At 36.8% G+C, this 6,883-nt stretch overlaps 1 long non-coding RNA gene across 5 annotated transcripts; it reads right to left on the bottom strand.

Annotated features, from left to right (window-relative positions):
- Positions 1-2,322: 2,322 nt before the first annotated feature.
- LOC113282474 lies at positions 2,323-4,927 on the bottom strand. 5 transcript variants are annotated; one of them, XR_003326968.1, is made up of 6 exons: positions 4,537-4,927; positions 4,276-4,383; positions 3,797-3,814; positions 3,131-3,600; positions 2,807-2,995; positions 2,323-2,627 (listed from the first exon to the last, which is right to left on the bottom strand). It is a non-coding gene; the product is annotated as an uncharacterized LOC113282474 (long non-coding RNA). The 5 variants fall into 5 exon arrangements; XR_003326971.1 differs by lacking the exon at positions 3,797-3,814 and having other exon boundaries at positions 3,131-3,308; positions 3,404-3,600; XR_003326969.1 differs by lacking the exon at positions 3,797-3,814 and having other exon boundaries at positions 3,131-3,447; positions 3,513-3,600.
- Positions 4,928-6,883: the final 1,956 nt, after the last annotated feature.

Raw genomic sequence — 6,883 nt, 5'->3', positions numbered from 1 at the left:
AGACATGGGCAGTTGTATCTAAAATGGGTTCATTCACTTCACCAGGTCCAGATGGTTAATCTCCCGTGTCTTATAAAAAAGTGTTGGCCTACTGTATGTAATGATATTTACAGAGAAATCCAAAAGATATTTCGGCCTGCTTCTTTTCCATGTCTTCTAAATCATACACACATAACATTTATTCTTAAAATAAAAAACCCTACTTCTTTTTCTGATTTCCGTGCAACTTCTTTGTGTAACGTGTTATACAAGATAGTAACTAAAATCCTCTCTAATAGACTTAAACCATATTTGGAGGATTTTATTTGTTGGTCTCGGAATGCGTTTTTTCCAGGCCGACAAATCCTAGATAATATCATAAACCCAAAGGAGTTACTGCATTCAATGAATAACTCGAAGGCTATCAATGATCACTTTGCACTAAAGATGGACATAGCAAAAGCGTATGACAGAGTTAATTGGAAATTTCTGGGTGACTTTTTAGGGATTCTGGGTGTATCTGGTATACATTCTGTTATTATGTCTTGTGTCTCGACTTCTTTTTCAGTTAACTTGAATGGTTCTCCTCATGTCTTTTTTAGAAGTGAATGGGGTATTCTTCAAGGATGTCCACTTTCTCCTACATTGTTTATAATCTGCTCTCAGGGATTATCCTCACTTATGCATCAATTCGAAATCTAGGATTTATATCAAGGTTACAAATCAAATAGGTGGGCTCCTACAATCACACACCTAATGTTTGCAGATGACTTGTTCTTTGCTGGTGAAAATACAAGAACAAATGTGCAGAACTTGATGAAGCTGCTAGAGGAATATGCAAAGATGTCAGGACAAATGATTAACTATGACAAATCTTCAATTCACTTTAGTAAAGGGATTCCCATCTGGAGTAGACAAACTACAATTCAGGACTTGGGTGTAAGGGAAATGACGACGGAGGATAAATATCTTGGCATCTACCCGCTAAAGTCAGATTACAAAATCTCCAGTTTTGATTTCCTCATTGATAAGGTAACTTCGAAACTTCCTGATTGGAGAATTTGTTTTGTTAATTCTGCTGGAAGAATGGTTTTATCGAAATCAACTCTCTATGCAATTCCCTTATACTAGAGTTTGTGCCCGTACTACGCACCGGGGGGACCCGAAACCCATCCACCATCATTTTTTTTTCTTTCAACCATATTTTTGTTTTGGTGTAATGTGGCTTTGCCTTTCCCTGTCGTGCATTTTTGATTTGGTGTCGCGGGGCTTCGCCTCACCCCGTCGCGATGCATTTTTTATTTGGTGTGGCTCGGCTTCGCCTCGCCTCATCTCGATGTATTTTTTATTCGGTATCGTGCGGCTTCGCCTCGCCTCGCCTCGTGGCAATGCATTTTTGAATTGATGTGACCCGGCTTCGCCTCGCCCCGTGGTTTAGGATTTTTGAATTGATGTGGCTCGGCTTCGCCTCGCCCGGTCCCGATGAATTTTTAATTTGGTGTTGCACGGCTTCGCCCATCGCTAAGGATCTTTAATTAGGTGTGGCTCGGCTTTACCTCGCCCAGAACCCAAGAAACCAAAGTGACGCTCGTTTCAGTTTTATTGCCACTTTAAATTATGAAATTATGCCGTTACCTATCAAAGTTCCAAACCCAAAACGGAAGAAACCAAAAACATTATCTCATTAAGGTATCGGTCGATATCCCCTTCTGACCATGTTACCTTCTGTTTTCGATTTGAGCAGATCTCCAGTATTAACTGCTTTCATTCTTTAGATTCAGTTGGTAGGATCCATATCAGTGTCAGCTGATCGACGGGAGATTTGTAAGACATACAACATAGGACTTGTGAAGGTAAATAATCTGTTTCACTGGTTAAAAATAGACGCCTATGAGCTAAACCCCGGCGTTGGGTAAATGAAAGGTTTACTAATGAGATTGTACTAACGTAACTAACCTTGTCTCCTTATATATCATGTGAACCCTGTTCCTTATATATCATGTGAACGTAACATCTGGTAGGCAGTATTCCACTACACATGCTGAAATGCCACTCAGTATCTCTACTTCAACCTCGTCTGCTTTATAACCTCGTTGATCTCTTTTGTTAGTATTCCTACTTATAAGTTCAGTCTGTGGTTAGTCATACATGGAGATACTACACAATTGAGGTATTGCGTGCAGTAGAACAGTGTTCTTGTAATCTCCTGAAGTTGGAGATATGGTACAGTTGCTTATATAGTGTTCTTCGGTCCTGGAATAAGGCAGTAATGGTATATCTGTCTAAAATCACCAGTCAACAAAGAATCGCAGAAATAAGAGATATCAAGTCACCAGCAAAAAATAAAAAGAAGAAGAGCACCGTAAGTTCCAGTTGGAATCAAATGTCCATTGCAATATTAATCTATGCAACCAGTAACACAGAACACAATCAATTGGATTTGTAAGCTCTTTATCAAATGCAAAAAGAATAAAAGCATTGAGCAAATATCAAGGCTTGATCTGGCATTAACTTCAATAGCATATTTCCTCTCTCAAAATTCCAAGAGCTTCAGACTTCAGTTTTAGGGCATCATCAGGTTCACCGGATACCACAGCGCTACCACACCTCTCCCATTCACTTCTTTCTTTTTTCGCATCCTTAATTCACTATGTAATCATAGAAATATGTCAAAAACATAAGCAGTCAATATAAATTAGGATGGGATCCTGATCATGGAAAAAAGACCAAAATATATTGTATTATAATTTAACCAAACATCCAAACATTAGTGATAAAACATGTCCAAAAAATTAATGTTGTGCAAAGGCTCAAAATTTACGCACACCTGTTTACGAAGACTTATTGCTCAAACAATCTAAAACCAATGTGATACCATATAATCCAGATCTTCATGAATAGCCAATACCAGGACTCAACTTTGAAGAAAAATAAGTTGTGCCAATTTGATCTATAGTTCCTTTATCTTCACCTTCTCAGACATCAGATACTCAGATGAAGGTATGTGATTCAGTACCTAATATTTCAAACCCACAAAATCCAAAAATGGATGTCATGAACACTGTTATACAAAGAAAAATAGGGAAATTATGTTTTCTTCAGTATCTTTTGGATCGAAGATCAAAATTCTGAGAAAATTTCATTAACCCACCTTTCATAGGCTCATGAGAAGCATTTGAAAATCTATTAAGCATTTGACACGGAAAGTTGGCCGATAAATCAATTACCATAGGAAAAGAGCGAAACAAAATCAATTCCTATGCCGACTGTTTGAGGCAAGATGAGATGAGTCCGCGACTTAGCAGTGGAGAAAAGAAGAGTTCACATATCTAAGAAGTCAAAAAAGAAGTAAACCCGCTAACTCACAAAATAAAAAACACAGTGTTTTCATTAAAAAGTTGGAACATGTGATGAAAGATGGTACCTGCTGAAATCTATGTGCCTTTTGAAATCAAAAGCACACCGACCCTGTCAAATGAAATTTCAATCGGTGCCAAATTGTATTTTGCAATGCAGGCAAGAGAATGGCATACCTCTATTCTTGAAAGAGGACCACATATACTCCTCTCCACAATTCCAACCTTGATAAGATGGTTAAGCTGTCTTACCTACCTGACCTACCTGCACAGAATTTGCAAATGTATGTTAACACCCACTTCATCCTAACGGGCAACTGTTAAGACATTATATTGTATACCTCTATTATGTTTACATAGTTTTCCTCTTACCACATTTACTTAACTATTGCATAATGAAATTTTCATTTCTAGGTTACAGAACTTAAAAAAGCATACAAAGAAGCATGAAGATAACCTACCCGTTATCAATATATTCGCTGGAGAAACATGAAAAACCAAACCACGTTAAACATGTCTTTAGCTTTTTAACATCAATAGATGAAAACAAAAACAAAAATTGAGCCACTCATACATGAAAGTTAGCTGAGACTGGACGAAGACTATTCTCTTATATTATTTGGTATAACAACAGAGATGCGGGTAGGTGTTATGAGGTTCCCTACCAGTAAGGGCAATCCCCATGTTTAGACTTTAACCCTTTGATATTGATTGTGATATCCAGAAATTATCAGATTAGTCATAAATCATCAAAACACTATAAATTATCAGAACACTAACCAAGTAAACCCCACATGGTACATCACATTCATTTAAGGAAAGACTTTTCCATACTCAAATCGAACCAAATCATTCATTTAAGTATTTAAACATACACTTTGAAAGCAATTTAAACAAAATCAAAATTGTAAGCATAAAGATATCGAAAGCTTATACTTACAACTCATTAAACCCTCTTTGTGATTACCTAAAGAGGTTTACTGGTGCATGTGATTCGAGTAAACTAACACCTTTCCAGATTCCCTCTGCCCCTGGTTGCTATGAAAACCTAATTTCAAAATTTAATCCCCAAATTGAGAACCCAAAGTTCAAAATCAAAATCAAAATCCACAAATTTGAAACCGCTAATTTGCATTGAGAATAAATAGTGACATTTATAACAACAAAACAGAGTTTAGTTTGGGTTTGTTGATTTTTATACCTTCTTGAAAGTGTATCAGTCTTCTTCTTCACCATTTCCTGAACTCTCATAATAATCGTGAAAACTGTCCGTTTCCCTTGTTATTCAATCGAAATTAAACCCATTTTTCCTGATAAATATCATGAGAACTTTATAACCCAAGCTCCACATCCATCAATCAATGGTAGTCATCTTCAGCTTCTAAATTCTCGCTGTCAAAATTAACTGAAAATATGATGGAATCGAAAAAGGGATAACTGATCGAAAGCTTAAAACCTCGGAAACGAAACCGTTGTAGCCATCGCTTCTCAAATAGAGTACTCTCCAGATAGAAAGGAAGAAAAAAGAATTAGGTGGAGGCACAGCTAGGGTTATGTGTTGCAGAGGAAGATACGGGTCCTGAAATTTTCTGTTTTAGATTTTCCGATACGTGAATAAGAACACGATATGACGGTATCTTAGTTAGGTTTAGATCCTGAGGCAAGTGTTGTCCGCACCAACGACGTTACTTAACGTCCTGTTAAGTATCCGGTGTAAATCAAGTGTAACAAATTGCTTAGGCACAAAAGCTGACTGAAGTATTGTCCACCTACGTTTTTGCTAACAGTGTTACAAATGGCCAGTTAAAAACAGGGTGTAAACATAGTGTAATTCAAATTTTAATGCTCCGACCAGTAGAATCTCGCCACTTGTCCTCTCCAGAATTGTTGTAGTTCAAAGCTTATATCTCATTTAATTTGAGGGGATGTCACATTTACCGTGCGACGTGGGAGCTCATATGACTTAGTGTTTTAAAGGAGGGGAGATTTTATGGGGTTTTGCGTGTTACCAAAAGGTGTTACCCAAGAAATTGAAAAAATTCAAAGATGTTTCTGATGGGGACACTCAACTGAAGAGAGAAAACTGCACTTCATAAACTGGGACAAGATGGAATTAAGAAAGGAATGTGGAGGTCTTGGTATTAAAAACATGGAGTTGATGAATTTTTCTCTCATTTTTAAACTCACTTGGAGGTTTCTGGAAAATGAGGAAACAATGTGGGTGCAACTGTTAAGCGCCAAATATTTGCAGGACAATTCATTATGGACAGTGGATAAGCCAATCAAATGTACAACAAGATGGAGTATCCTGATAGAAGTTCGTCACATTCTCGAAAATAAAGTTTTCTGGCAAGTATCTGATGGCAACAAGACTCATACCTGAGATGATCAGTGGTTAGATCAAAGATTAGATCATCTCATCAGTAAACCTTCATATTTGATTTCCCCCAACTCAAGATCTTAGAATCTTCCTCTTCTAAATGAGTTATTTCCTCCGTAGACGGTTCAGTCCGTAACGTCGATTTAATTAAGCTCGGAAGTGGAATCAGAAGATACATTAGTTTGGTCTTGCTATTTATCAAGTAAATTTACAACAAAATCCTGCTATCATCTTCTGATGAATAATGCTCCTTCCTCATCTGATTTAAGTGCTTTCCCATATAAGAAATTTTGGTCTTTCTCTAATCTTTTGCCAAAGATTCAAATCTTCGTATGGAAAGTTATTTACAATGGAATTGCAGTTAAAAGCAACATTCACAGGTTTGTTTCTAGTGTTGAAACTTCTTGTATGTTCTGTCAGCAAGAAGAAGTATCTATTTCTCATCTCCTTTTTAATTGTACTCGATCAAGATTAGTGTTTGAAATAGGAAATCTGGACGTAAGTTATAATTCTCCGCTGGATAATTTACAGTAGCTTTTAACTCAATGGATGGATTTAGATTCAGAAAATGAGTTTATTAAGAGGATGTGCATTACGTGGAATCTCTGGAAACTAAGAAATGATATGATCTTTTCACAAGATAATTTTTCAGAGAATGTGGTGATTAAAAAAGCATTACTGGATGTTGATTTGTGTATGGATGGTAAATCAGATATAAAAAATAGTAGTCCCCATGCTTTTCATAACCTTTGTTGGTCTCCTCATCAGCCTCAATACATCAAGACCAATGTGGACGCGGCTTTTGTGTCGAAAAATGCTACTGCTTGAGCAATTGCACATGATCACACTGGAAAACTCTTGGTTGTGGAACAAGTAATTTTGATGATACCTCTTCTTTGCTGGCAGAATCTGTAGCCTGTAAAATTGGTATGGAATTGGGTAAGAAGTTTATGTTCGAGATCATTATTGAAGGAGATGCAACAAATGTTACTTCGGCTATCCTACACGATGTAACTGATATCCCATGGAGTATAAAATTTGTGATTTTATAAATTAGAGATGTTGTTTCTTCTAATATTGATGTAAGCTTTTAATATGTTCATAAGAGTACGAACAATCTGGCGCATCTATTGTGTCAACATGTTATGCATGAGAATGTAAATTTGTG

This window comes from Papaver somniferum, chromosome 5, assembly GCF_003573695.1.
Source record: "Papaver somniferum cultivar HN1 chromosome 5, ASM357369v1, whole genome shotgun sequence".
In the NCBI taxonomy this organism is placed as follows: Eukaryota; Viridiplantae; Streptophyta; class Magnoliopsida; order Ranunculales; family Papaveraceae; genus Papaver; species Papaver somniferum.
This window is presented reverse-complemented; position numbering and strand designations above follow the sequence as displayed.